Source organism: Pogona vitticeps, chromosome 2, assembly GCF_051106095.1.
Source record: "Pogona vitticeps strain Pit_001003342236 chromosome 2, PviZW2.1, whole genome shotgun sequence".
NCBI classification, from domain to species: domain Eukaryota; kingdom Metazoa; phylum Chordata; class Lepidosauria; order Squamata; family Agamidae; genus Pogona; species Pogona vitticeps.
The window spans coordinates 243234461-243249572 of record NC_135784.1 but is presented as its reverse complement, the minus strand read 5'-3'; the positions used below and the strand labels follow the sequence as shown (position 1 = coordinate 243249572).

At 38.6% G+C, this 15112-nt stretch overlaps 1 long non-coding RNA gene across 4 annotated transcripts in view; it reads right to left on the bottom strand.

Moving 5' to 3' along the window:
• Positions 1-15112, bottom strand: part of LOC140704886 (uncharacterized) — an 82549-nt gene that overhangs the window by 43261 nt on the left and 24176 nt on the right. The window contains exon 2 of one of the 4 annotated variants that reach the window (XR_013542082.1): positions 3436-3588. The exons of the other annotated variants lie outside the window; for them this stretch is intronic. This is a non-coding gene — a long non-coding RNA (uncharacterized LOC140704886). The remainder of the gene's footprint in view (positions 1-3435; positions 3589-15112) is intronic. 4 annotated transcript variants of the gene reach the window in all.

The following is a 15112-nucleotide window of genomic DNA, read 5'->3' as shown; positions in this document are numbered from 1 at the left end:
TATCTTCAAATTGGGAGAGGCCATGCTGCGCCGCCTGCCTCCAGGCTGAACACTCAGATGTCAAGGTTTCCCATCTGTTGAAGTCCATTCCTAACGTCTTCAGAGCCCACTTGCAGATATCCTTGTATCGCAGCTACGGTCTCCCTCTGGGGTGTTTTCCCTGCACTAATTCTCCATACAGGAGATCTTTCAGAATCCAGTGGTTAGCCATTCTCACAAATGCCCCATCCAACATTCCAAGAGTCTAGATAATGGTATAAAGGAGTGGTCTGAATCCTCCAGATGTTTTTTTGTTTTTTGTATTGTGTTTTTACTTCCACTGCCAGAAGCTCTGACATCTTGACAAATGGCAGGAGACTGTGGGAGCTGTAGACCAACAAGCTGAAGGGTCAAGATTCTTCTATTGCTGGTGTATTGGGTGTTGACTGTCTTTATCTGAGGTCTCATGAGAAACATCTGCCCAGTGGCTAAAGATTTCCTTTCTAACATTTCAATCTAAACTGAGGGGAAAAAGCTGTTGTTGTTTTTTTAAATGTTTGTGAAGCTGTATGTTTGGAAAGAGATAAATTCTCACAGCTAGAATATTCCTTGAGGATGATAGAAGGTGAAGGGCACAAGTGCAGATCTACATCAGGCAAAGTTTAAAAACTGGATTATTTGCAAGAAATAATCCCAGCAGAAACAGATTAGTAGGGGAGAGTTCAGAGATGGTTGAGTGGGAAAAGACATTTATTGTGCCTAGCAGATTTTATAAAACAGAATTTTTAAAGAAGCTATCTGTGTGCGCAGGAAAGTGTATGTAAGTTTAACTCCCAGCTACAATGTTCCAGAAAACAGAAGCTGAGAACAAAAAGCTTTGCCAGACCATAAATAAGAAAGTCAAGACATCACAGTTGGAGAGCAGTGCTTCAGAAGGATGCCCTGTTTTCACAATGGCTGCTGCTTTGAATTTAATGGCAGACATTAAAAATGCTGTGGGTATCTGGGCGGGATATTATTAATTCTCAGCATGGGCTGCTGCCCAATTAGGTTGTTTCTCTCTCACACCCACACTCCAAATATAGCAAACGTCTTGCTTATTTGTCTTCGTCTGTGAGATTTTTATGGCCGGCAATTCTAAATTACTACCCAGAAGAAATTAGGAGAATTTAATTCTAGCAAAGCTTGGCTGGGATGGCTTTACTCAAGCAAATTTACTGCTTAGCTCCACCACATCCATTGCTGTGCCGGTGGGGACTGTCTGATCCCACGGGGGGGGGGGGAGAAGCAAGGGGAGGCACCTATGTGGCAGGCCTTGGGGCGGGGCTATGCCAGATCGTAATTAAGCCTGCTTACCCCCAGCCAGCCCTCTTTCATGAACAGGAACCCACAGCCCACCCTGGGTTCAATGCGGCTTGTGTGGTTACTTCAGGGCCAATCGGGAATTTTGGGCCTGTCTTAACAAATTGGTTTAAAGTAGACAGGTGTATTCTTGCCTATTCCATAATGGTTACCCATGGGCTGTTAAAGGTAATTTGATGGTGGAGTTGCTTTAAATAGGCCATGTGGGCAGTATTTCGGAATGGGAAATCTGTTTCGGTGAGATCCCAATAATCCCTGAAACCCATTTCAGCAAATAATTTTAATCTTTCCATGTTTTAATCTTTTTAATTTTAAATCATTTCATTTCTCTTTTAATATTTAACTCATTGTGTTTTTAAATTGTGTGAATTTTAAATCTTGCGAGATGCTTTGGGTTCCTTGTTGGGAGAAATGTGGCATATTAATCATGATCATCATCATGATCATCATCATGATCATGATCATCATCATCATCATCATCATCATCATCATCATCATCTAGTGCCCAGTTTTGCAGCAGCTAGGATCCAGAGATTCACTTGCCATGATGAGGGGTATTTAGGGGGGCCAGAGCCCCCCAAGTATCATCTACGTCCAAGGATTCGACAGCTGTCAGCTGGGGAGGGGCTCCCTATTTTAGCCAGGTATGAACTGCTCTGGGGACAGCTTGGACCAAGCCTTTGGGACTCATTCACTGGGGTCACGGAGGGGGTAGGAAATACCCCTAGAGCCTGTCCCAGGTTTCTGCCCCTCTGCAGGTTGCGGGTGGTTAAAATATTTACTTAATAAAATGGCCCTAGTTAAGCTGTTTCCGTCTTTTTATTCTCGGAGTGAGCAGGCAAATTCTGTATGCTTGTTTTCATTGTATTAGCACCTGGTTTACCTTGTTGCTCTAAGAATGTCTACATGGAGAAGAGGATCCTAGTGCCTTGTCTCTACAGAATTTGCCATGTATTGATTTGTCTGATTTCTAGTATAACTGAATTAAAGGTATCATCCTACTGACTTATGTGAAACTCAGGAACACCAGGTTCCCAAACATGTTCTGGAGCATAACTGGATTTTATATTTACAAACTACTGAACTATTATGTCAGCCCGAGATCATGGCAACCGAGGTCCAAGAAATTTGGAGGACACAAGTTTGGGAGAAGCTAAATTACCGTATTTTTCGCTCCATAAGACGCACCTTTCCATAAGACGCACCAATTTTTTAGGAGGAGAAAACAGGGAAATATAATCTGTTTTTTTCACTCCATAAGACGCACAGACTTTCCACCCACCCTGTTGTGTGGGGGAAAAGTGTGTCTTATGGTGCGAAAAATACGGTATATGCCTATTTATCCCAGCAGTCCTATTTGTAACCTGAAAAGCATTTGCCTAGACTCATGAAGGGCAAGAATGTTGCAGATAAGCTTGGCCTCCTAATATTCTCATCAGTTAGAAGACAGATGGATGTTTTCACACTGATTGCAAAGGTCTATAGTGTTGCCAGCTGCTTGGTGATGAATGTCTGGATGTCTCCACCACAAACAGGCTTAGAGTCTAAAATGGAAATCTGCCCTTGACTCAACATGGTCAAATGTAATGCTCCCATTGTGTTTTGTACAATTAGCTGCCTGTTAAAGGGATGTGGTGGTGCTGTGGGCTAAACCGCAGAAGCCTGTGCTGCAGGGTCAGAAGACCAGCAGTCGTAAGATCGAATCCATGCAACAGAGTGAGCTCCCATCGCTTTGTCCCAGCTCCTCGCCAACCTAGCAGTTCGAAAGCATGTAAATGCGAGTAGATAAATAGGTACCATCTCGGTGGGAAGGTAAAAGAGTGTTCCCTAGTCACGCTGGCCATGTGACAATGGAAACTGTCTTTGGAAAAGCGCTGGCTCTACGGCTTGAAAATGGGATGAGCACCCCCTAGAGTCGCACACGACTGGACTAAAAAAAGTCAAGGGGAACTTTTACCTTTACCTTAAAGGGATCTAGAGATGTCAATGACTTGTCCACAACGTTGTACAAATCTGTTTGCTTCTAAGAGAGGCATTGGCTGACTATGGAACTGGAATATTTCCCCCCATAAAAACCTACTATGATGTACATACCTTCTGATGTTGTTTCAACAGCATTTCAGAATTCATCTCTCACTTCCAAGTTGAGCTCCTGAGACAACTCGGTATTGAATTTAAACTTGAGTTCTTCTACAGCCATTTCAAGTTATAACCAAGATCATTCAGGTTAACAAACACTCAATACGTCTAAAATTTCAAGAAATACACTTTGTTAATGACTTCACAGGAGAATGCAGGAAGTAGTCATATCTTAGAGATAACAAGCGTATTGATCCCTCCACACCTTTTTTTAACGCCAGCCAGAAGACACACTCTTCAGAAGCCAGTTAGAGCTCCTTTTAAACATTTCCTCTCCGTCTCTTCTTCCAAACTGCAGCTGCCTATTATGACACCATTGTGTTTCTTACTGAGCCACAGGGGTGCATTTTCACCTCTGCCCTGCCTGCCAATACCATCTTAAGGCTTTTTTCTCGCCTTCCTTTGACAATCATCCACAGTTTCAGTTTCATGCCATCTGTTACTTACCTCAGGATGCCTCAACACCACCTCCATTATCGGCAGCAAGATAATTTTTGTATATACTATATATAAAACCCCTACTGTGTGTGAATACTTTGAAAAGCACTACACAATTAGAAAGCTCATTAACAGGTTTTCTCTGCTGTTTTTACTTACATTTCTTAATCCTTTCTTGTTTGCAATATAAAAACAGAGTCAACTGGATGGAGTCAACATGGCTTTTTGTGCTGACCAATACACAATAAAACACTGAGACCAGGCAATATAATGAATGGATGTGCAATATTTTTATGCTGTGGTCAGTTTAGATATCTGCCCGTGAGGGGAAAATTGTTTGTCTTTTTGTTGGAATCATCAAAGTCCTCACTTAGTCATGATCTCAAAGGATTGCTGGGGGGAAAGGATGGGGGAAAGGGAGAGATGACAGGTAGCTAATTATTTTATATACTGGAATCATATATTTGTATTTTATATACTGTAGTTGGATTTCATTTCAGCAAACTTTAGCAGATGCTTCTTTCTTTGAAATCTAGAAAATTGTTCCACTCTTCTAAAAATATTGCTATTAAGGTATCTTTTGGATGGCCATTCACTGAGGGTTCATAATGGAAGATCCCATTTCTTCCGTGTTGCAAACCTAGAAGGAAATTATTCTATTTATTTAAGATCTGAGCTGATGAGCCTGTAAACTGAAAATATCTCCTCTGTCCCTTTTTGTAATTAGTTCAGCGGGTTTAGAGCAAATCTTGGAAACTCCGCTTTTCTGGACTATGAGGGGTTATCAGACTTCCATCTCGTTTGAGCTTACATGAATTTCTTCCGACCCTTTTGGAGGTCCAGTTTTCATACCAGCCCCCCAAAAGATGCAGTGAGAGAGAAATTTCTTGTCGTGTGTACAAAGGTCTGCATGGTTTAACCAGTCCTCTGGCCATCAATGCGGTTTGACCCATCCTTTGATCTATCTATCCCCTGACAAGTGTGCCCATTCTCTGACATTTCTTTCCAACTTGACACATAGACATCTCATGACTACAGCAGGGAGAAAACCCCAACATTTAGGAGAACGAGGTGCCCCAGTCCCAGTCCTTGAGCCACCACTTCTCCTTGTTGCCTCTTCCTGTTGTGCTGGAGACCATCTGTGTCCCTCCTTGTGCCCATCAGCATTTCCCTGCACAGGATCTTTGTGATATGAGTCCTGCTCTTTAAGAAGACAACACCAAAATGGATTCATACGTCGCTGTTCAGCTGAAAATGAAAACAGAGCTGCTTATTGGTGTCTTGAATCTTATCACTGGTCCATGCAAGACAATAAGATGCCTATGGTTCTATTATATGTTGTTATAGTGTAGTTATTTAGTTTTTATATAGTGTATGTGGTTTATTGTTATGATTTTAGGATTCTTTTTCATTTCAGCTGTCATCAGGTGCTCACCTTTTTATTATAATTAACGTCCAATTGATTTAGCTGGGGAGGTATGGGGAATACTGGGTTTTTTTGGGTATATATCTTTTTGGTTCATGTTATATAAACCACCCCAAGTACTGATCTTAGGAGTTGGGCAGCATATGAGCTAAATAAATAAATAAATAAATAAATAAATAAATAAATAAATAAATAAATAAATAAATAAATAAATAAATAAATAAATAAATAAATAAATAAATAAATAAATAAATATGGGATGGCTAGAGATGAGGTAACCCCATAGGAATGCCACTCTAGCATGTCACAAACAAACAAGTGGAAAGTACTGCAACCATATTATCAAACACATACACACTGCAAAATATTTAGATTGTGAGTGTAATGAAAAACTTAACAGGGGAAAGGAAACAGACAGGTTTTTATGGGGAAAATATAACATGTGGCAATGTTATGCAAAAAAAAAAAACCACACAGTCAATGACCTGGAGTACAAATTCCATATTTAAATTCACATCCGAATCCTTCCTGTAACACCTAGCCAGTGTGGCCAGGTATAGGAACAGGTGTCAGAAACATTCAGTTGCACATCTTTGGTTTTTCTCAACAAAGTTGTACAACATGCAACCAGTTGCTCATTTAAACTACATGTTATGGAGCTTGCATACTATCAGGTATAAAGATGGGCATGAACTCCTGGTTCAGTGGTTCGTGCCAGTTTGGTCAATGGCTGAACAGGTATTCTCCAGATTGGGGGCCCACCCCCACCAAACAGGTGCCCCCTTGGAAACAGCAGTCTGGCTTCCTTGCCTCATCTCCTCTGGGCACTCCTTCTCAGTGGGCGCCCGCCAGAGGGGCAGGACGCCTTTGGAACAGGTTGTGACCACATATTGTAACTTTGGATTTAAGAGAGACAATGGAAGATGTTCCAAGTCTTCTTTTGAAAATTCCTGTTTGGTCTCAGAATGACACCTTTGCAAGGTACTTTGACACACAAATAAAAACAACTCCCAAGTTAGCTTCTATTTATTGAAGTTCAGCCCGGTCTCTTCATACCAGTCTTCCAATAATCATTAAAAGAAAAAAGAAAAAAAACTAGTCACAAGAATTACCATATTAAGATACTTCAACGCTTTAGCCTATCCAAAAACATGTGACTCCTACTGAATTTACTCAGATTTATGTTCTGGTTAATAATCTCAGGATACTTTCTCCATTGATCTATGCATGCAAAACTCCATATTCACAGCCATATAATGTAGATTTGAGTCTCCCAGTCATGCACACACTGAAATTCAATATCCATTTTATGATCCATGGCACTTGTTTAAGTCCTTTGAGTAGTGAACTAGCAGCAAAACTGAAATCCCCTGTGGAACACAAAGTGTTTCCAATTGAGAACTTTGACTCATTAGACCAGGCACATCACAAATCTGAAAGGTGTCTCTCTCTTCTGCTCACCATTCTCGTTAGGTTTCAGCATGTGTTTGCTTTTTCCCGGCTTTTGCACAGTGGAGTCCAGCTGCTCTTGCAGCTCTGAAGCCTAAGAATAATAATGATTTTTTTAAAATAAAAATAAATGAGAATCCTGTCTTTGCTCAGAGCTAGTAGCTGTTATGCAGTTGCCATAAGAAAAAAAGAGATCATTAAGATCTTCTATTATTATTATTCAAAAACTCCAGGCATAGTCAAAATTATAAAAACATTGACTGGTATTATATAACAGATACAAGTTTTAACCAAAAACCTAAGTATCTGTTAAATATTGATGCAGTATATACTGTATGCTGTTCCTAATATTGCCGTTTTTGTAGCTCTGATGGTGTGATTTCTGAGATCTGCAACTGCTTATAGTACTGGGTGTAATTTCTTGATATTGTTCCCAAAGCCCCAACGACTACAGGGACCACTGAAGTGTGTTTCTTCCAGAGGTGAGATGTTTCAACTGCCAGGTCTCTGTACTACGTTAGTTTTTCCAATTCTTTATTTTCAACTATGACATTCCCTGGAACTGCAGTGGCAATGATCCGGCCATTTCTTTGTTCTATTACTACTGTGTCTGGTGTTTTATGTTCAAAGTGTCTGTCTGTTTGGATCCGGAAATCCCACAAGATCTTGACTTCCTCATTTTCTGACACCTTCTCTACCTGATGTTCCCATGGGTTTTGGGAGGCCAGCAAGTTATATTTTTTGCATAATGACCAGTGCACTAACTTTGTCTAACTTTGTAATCTGTACAATCTTTGGACATTCACAGATGAGGTGTGACACAGTTTCATCTTTTTCTTGGCAGAGTTGACATTTTCTGTTAGCACTAACTCCTTGGATCTTAGCTTTCATCACGTTGGTTTTGAGTGTTCTTGTGCAGCAAAAATCAAGCCTTCAGTTTTTTTCTTAAGGGTCCCCAGTTTTAGCCATGCCCATCTTGAATTATAATCATCCTTTGTATCAACATTTCTCAGGTGTTGTCCATGCAGTGGTTTATTTTTCCAGCTGTTTAATTTCTTTTCAAATAGTTGTTTCTTATATTGAGCTTTGTTTCTGTCGTTTTCAAAATATTCTCCATTTTCACAGCCTTCAGTAATTTTTCTCTGCTTGTACTGATATAATCATTTAGGTTTCTTTTTTTCTTCCTCTACTACCTCCTGTATTCGCAGTAATCCATGGCCTCTGATTTTTTGTGGTATATATAATCTGTCCACATCTGCTTTTTGGATGAAGTATGTGATACATGTTCATTAGTTTCCATGTTTTAGATCCAATTCTTCTAATTCGTTTTGAGTACAATATTATTATTCCAGCTGGGTATCCTAATCACTGAAAGGGTCCATGTGTTTATGTCTTTGATTGTATTTGCCCATTTATTTTGATTTTAAGATTTTTCAACAGTCTTTTGATATATTCTCTTTCTGTCAGCTCTTTAACTTTTGTGTGCATGATATTGTCTGCTTCTATATTCCAAGGTATTTATGATTTTCATCAGTTGATAGTGATTTTATAATATTCCAATTTTATAAACTCTATTTCATCTAGTTTTGGGATCTTGCCACGGTGTATAGACAGAGCTGCAGATTTGTCAACTCCAAATTTCATCTGGATATCTTCACTAAATATTTGCACTGTGTTTAGCAATGATTCTATCTCTGTGGAACTTTTTGCATATAGTTTTAGGTCATCCATGTATAAGAGATTATTAATTTTTCCATCTTGTGAAATATGGTAGCCCAATCCAGTTTTATTTAAAATTATTGACATGGGGATTAGTGAGACATTAAACAGTAGTGGTGACAAAGAATCCCCCTGAAATATTCTTCTTTTGATGTTAACTCCCCCAGTTTCTTCATCATAAGCCATTAAGACAGTTTTCCATTTTTCCATGTCTTTCTTGAGGAACTTTTGAATGTTTTTACTGATCACGAACATTTTTAGGCAGGTGTTAATCCAGCTGTGTGGCAATGAGTCTAATGCGTTTTTATAGTCTATCCAGGCCAAGGTTTGTTCTTCATCTTTTTGCATTCTTCAGGATCATTTTATCAATAAGCAGCTGATCTTTTGTGCCTCTTGATTTTTTAAAATTTCCTTCCTGTACAGTTGGGTATAGGGAGTTTTCAGGTATTTATATATTGATCTTGCAAGTACTCCTGTGAGGAGCTTGAACATTGTTCGAAGGCATGTAATTGGTCAATAATTACTGGGTTCATTGCCTTTTTGATTATCTTTTATTATCAGAAATATGCGGCCTGTTGTCATCCAGTCTTCAGTTGTAGAATTTTGAAGTAAGTGGTTAAATTGCACTGCTATACATTGATGGAGACTTGTTAGATGCTTTAACCAAAATCTGTGCAGCTCATCTGGACCAGGTGCACTCCAATTCTTCACAGCCTTTACTTGCCTCTTAAACATTTCAGTTGTTATTACAATATCATCCATTTGTTTTCCTTCCATTTCCTTACAAATGTTTTTAATCCATGATGCATTTTTGTTATGTCCGGTTGGGCTCTCCCATATTTCTTTCCAAAATTTTAGAGCATCATCTTTACATGGGCATAAATTCTTTTGCTCTGCATTTTCTCCTAGTGATGTATAGAATAATCATTGGTTATTTTGAAATTGCCTTTTTCTTTATATTGTTTCAAACTTCCACCATATCTTTCCATTTTCTTTGCTGTAACAGTTATTCGCTGTTTTAATTCTTCCATAGTTTCAACAATTGTTTTCCTTTCTAAGTCATATATTTTGCATAGTCTAGCTTTTACATTTTCATTTTTAAGTTCTGAATCTTTCAAGTGTCTGCACTTGGGGTGCCATGAATTTTCTGGTGGTTTTGTAGTTTGTAACCAAGTTACATGGTTATTATGGTAGCTGTGCTATACATGAGTTGGTTTGTTTCCTTTAGCATGTTGGTTAGGATTGTTCTGATGATAACATTTGCATCATTCAGTAAATCTTTTACTGGTTTATTTGTAATTGCTGCAAATTTGGGAGCCTTTGTCTTTCTGTGTACTGGCTAATATGGTTTACTATTTTTCCCCTCAGTGAAATTTGCTATTCTGTCAACTCATAATTTCTGGGGTTTTTTGTAAGTTGTTCCTCTACTGATATGTTTTCTTCCACTGTTGTGTCTACCTCTACCCTCCATTTGTCTTCCATATTATGGTTGCTGTTCTGTGTTGATTTTGCCACCTTTTCTCGTTCTTGCAATTCCAGTTCTGAAAACACTTTACTCCTGGCGATAAACCTTCTCTGGCCCATTAATCATTGTTCAGTTACGTCACTACTTGGGTGTTTCCTTTTCCAAATTTCCATCATTCTTTTTTGAAAACCACAGGTTGTTGGATTTGCCTCATAAAAACATTTCATAATTTCTCAATTTTCAGCAAGAATCCAAGTTTTCCATTTACATTGTTCCAGTAGCTTTGCAGCAGCCTGTCCTGGTCTCTTAACAGGGTCTGCTGAGTCCTGTAGTCCGTTTGGCAGCAGCTTCCCAGAGGATATACCATCTGACATGATCCTTGTTGAATCAGTGGGGATTTGATGAGTCTTCTTTAAGTTCCATTGATTCAAATGATTCTACTCTAATAGTAATATAGTTTAGCTTAGTAGATCACAGTTAGAGTAAGTCAATTTCAATAGAACTTGCAAACGTATTTACTCACTAAATCATAATGCAATCTACTGTGCTAAGCAACAGGATTTTGGTCAATCATGAGCCATACAGGAGAAAGTAAGGATAACTAATTTTTTTAAAGAAGAATCTTTTAATGAAAAACCTGCAGTTGTAAAATGTGAAGTGAAAGCTGATTTCCAGTTAATAGGAAGAAATAAATCACCATGATTACTGAAATACCAATAGAACTATTTCAAGATACTGAGACAATTTCTGCAAATTAAGAAATGCCAACAAATATGAAAAATAAAATAATGGCCAACAGGATGAAAATAGTATAAATATATATCTTAAAATCCAAAAGAAAGAGATTCCAAAGAGTACAATAACTAAAGGAACTTTATATTAATTACCTGTGATAACAAAATATTGTACAAGCTTTTTACAATGAAGAGTTTTATAATCTAGTTGTAACCTGACAACTCCCAGGAATCTTGGTCAACACAAATAGTAGTGAAGGCTTCTGGGAGTTTTACTCCAAGAATATCTGGAGACCCAAGGTTAGAAACCACTGCTCTAGGAAGTGAGAAATGCCAGTTGCTCAAACTGGGTTCAGAGAAGGTCAAGGAACCAAACATTCAATTGCAAACACATTAACTACTGGAGTGTGCCAAAGTGTTTCAGAAGAAAACCAGTTTGTGCTTTATAGATCACCACATAGCTGTTGGCTATGTAGATGACAAAAACCTATGGATCATTCTAAAATAATGACCACAACATTTTCTTGTCCTGATATATTCTGTACAAAAGGCTACTGTCAGGCCACAAAATGGATAGACACAATGGTTTCCAATGGGCAAAGATGTCAAATAAGGGTATATTTTATCTCCCTAGCTGTTCGATCTGTATGCAAGAAATATAATATAGAAGCCTTAATTAGATTCAAAGGATGAAGAATTGAAAATTGCTGGAAATAAAATCAATAATTTAAGATATGCAAATCACATCATATTCCCAGAACCAAAGACCAATAATCTGAAATGACTATTGATGACAATTAAAGGGAAATGCACAAAATTGTGATTACAATTGAATAATGAGAAAAAATTACTACAAAAATTGCATAATTTTAATATTGACAATATAAAGATTAAAATAGTTAAAAACTATTTATATCTTGATTCAATCATCAATCCAAATTAAGACTGTAGACAAGAAATCAGAAGACTGAGGGCTCAATCACACTTGCCAAAAGAACCCCAGTTATATTATTTTGGGTGTTATTTGGATCATTTCAACATGTTCCATTTATGTGATGCACAGCTAATATTAATTTGTTTGCCCTGGCAATCAATTTATTTCCTCTCAACAGGAGAGTTGTTTTAAAATGTAACAATCATGTATTGCTTCGTTTCTTACCATTTCAGTGTATGTGAATGTTAGTAGTAATGGTTGCTGTTGATTTATTTTCTTTGAGAAGGGGTTGGGTTTTGGGATGCCATGGGCACTTCATGGCCACTGTGCTTCTACCTCTTTTAATTTTTTTTAAAAAACAGATATCAATGAATCGCTAGTAGCCACTGCCGCCACAAAAACAGCATGAATGCATTGCTTAGGAGACAGTCTTTCCCTTTCTTCTGAGTGAAAGAAGGCTTGAGCACAGAAGCAAAGCAAAAGCATGCTGCTTATATACCGCCCCATAGAGCTTCAAGCACTCTCTGGGTGGTTTACAAGTTAATTATGCAGGCTACATATTCCCCCCCCAGCGAGCTGGGTACTCATTTTATCGACCTCAGAAGGATAGAAGGCGGAGTCAACCTTGAGCCGCCTACCTGGGATTGAACCCCAGGTCATGAGCACAGTTTTGGCTGCAGTACAGCAGTTTAACCACTGCACCACAAGGCTAAAAGAAAGAAACATTTCCTTCTTTGAATTATAAAGAAGGGGGTGTTGCATTGTCTCTTCTCTCTTTTTTAAAACCCTGCTCTACACAATACTTTGCAAGTCTTTTGAAACCTACTTCCTCCTCTCGATGCTGTGCAAAAGGGAAAAGAAAAATGCAAGCAATGAGAGGGAGAGATGGGAAAATGGGAGAGAGAGAGAGAGAAGGCTTGTACTGGTCTATCAATATATCACTTTTGTAAATTTAAAAAACAAAGGACAAGGGGGGGCTGATCTCCCCAAGAAACTCTAGAAAAAAATGAATCGATACAAAATTTAGAGAGCAGTGTAGCCTGCTATAACGGTTGAAATCGAAAGAAATGTAGCAATGCAGTTCAAAAAGGAGTAAGCCCTCCCACATTTATATAAAAATGTATCAGTACAAGAGAGGGATGAAAAGAATTTATGTAACTGAGGTTCTTTTCTCATGTGTGATTGGGCTCGGAGTCTATTGTACTTTGGATATATCATGAGAAGACAAGACTCGCTGGAAAAAATAATAATACTAGGACAAGTTGAAGGCTTTTGTTGCTTGCCCCTTGCAACTGAAAACAGTAGGAAATTAGGAAGATTAACAAGAGATGCACTGATTCGGTAAAATAAGCCACACTGTTTAATTTACAAGGCCTGAGCAGGGCTGTTAATGATAAGACCTTCGGGAGGTTATTAATTCACAGGATTGCAATAAGTCAGTAATGACCTAACATCATGACAACATAAAAACAAAAACAGGTATGCAGTTACTTTAAGTAGCTCCACTGCTGAAATGATGAGAATTTGAAGTGCTTTACTTTCAACAGCTTCTCAGAAAACAGACTTCGTTGTTATTACAAGTTTTCCATTTGCAGCTGTTTTTCTCCCTCCAAAGGCTCTTCCAGCTTCTTCCCAGAGATACCTTTGAATTCACAACTGAGAAAATTACACTTGAAAATTACTGTCGGTAGCATATGGCATGCTCAGGGGATTAAGAAAGAAAACAAGATGCCTTATTGCTGGATCACAACCTAAAATCCACAGTAAGAAAGGCCAACAGGAACGTTTGATAGCTTTTAAATGAATAGTCCTACACAGTAAATTATCTTCCCATATGACACTCTGAAGTTGCAATCTAGAGAAAACCTGTTTCATAGCTGTGTTTTAAACTGCAGATAAAATGGAACCGAGGCAAGGCAAAAAAAAATGCTTTGTTTGTTTAAATTTGTAATTCACGATGTCTGAAGATGAAAAATTCAGGTTCGGATCTCCACTCTCTCCAGAAACAGATGCCACGGCTGTCTTGTAATTAGAGGTCAAGATATATTAACACTGAAGAGATGTGAGGAAGCTCTCAGTGGCTGCACCTGAATTGTGGAGTTCATTTCCCCCAATGGCTTAAATTGGTACCTTCTCTTCCCGTATTATTCCACACAATAAAGACCTTCCTGTTTACCGAGGCATTTGCTGCAAAAGTTTAAACTTTCTTGTACTCTCAGTGCATTTTTATCATTTTATTTGTTTGTTCACTTGCTTGTTCTTTTGCTCGCTCGTTCGCTTGCTTGTTCATTCATTCATTTGCTTGTTCGCTCACTTGTTCGCTCATTCGCTCGCTCGCATACCACTTGATTAGTGCTAGGCACTACTTTGGATGGTTTACATCAAAAGACAATGAATGAAATGTAGTATAACAGATGGGATGTTAAATCATCAAATAGAAACAAAATAAAATTAAAAAAGTAGACAAGAAACAAAACAACTAAGCCACCTTGGGTGCTTTCAAGGAGAAAGGCAGTGTAAAAATATTTTAAATAAATGATTAATAAGTTTGAATAAAGCAAACAGATGGGGCACAATCCAAAAAACAATTTAGCCAAGTATGCAACTGAAGACTTCTTGAAACAGCCCAGTTTTTAATATTCTTTTAAGGACAGGGAGGGCTCAGCTCCCCTGGGAGCCCATTCTATAGGGATGGTGCCACAACTGAGAAGGCCCAGTTTCTTGTGGATGTCTTTCTGGCCTACCTCTTATAATAATCTAACAGTTATTGTTAGTGACGTTGAGTGATATTATCATCAAGCATAGAAGCTGCTGTTAGCAGATAGCTCCTCCTACTTGCTACTTTCCTTCAAACTGGCATAGAGAAATGGGAAGGGAATCCAAAACTGGGCAGCAGTGGTGGAAAAGATGAGTCTTTCCATCATGCCATTTCAGGGTCAATACACATAATTAGAAGCAGAGCTCTCTTCAGAGGTAAAAGACCTTCGTTTTTCCTAGCACAAGATTTGTAGGTTTCTGCAGCTCTGTAAATTACAAATTAGCTTGCTTTTATTTCAGAATTGGTCACAGAGATGGAAGTAAGAACACATTTACATATCTGATTGTTGAGTAATAACAGCTTTGAAGGAATCAGACTCTGGAGGAATCGTGTTTTGTCATCTGCCAGTTGTGAAGCCAGCATCTTTAGCCCTCAGTTTTACCAGAAAGCACAGAGGGAATATTAATAAAGAAAAGGCAAAAGACCCTATATTGGACATACACTTTAACATGGTGAAGGGGTTTCAGCGTGTCAGTGAAACGAAGAGCAAAGCTGTCAGAAGGCCAGACACCATTACAAGCCTGGACTCCTAGCAGGGTCAGCCAAAGTGGAATGGGTTGACTTCTTAAAGGAAGCCAAAAACTTGAGATTGCAAGAGCTGAGCAGGGCTGGTGAGGACAGGACATTTTGGAGATCAACCATGTGAGAA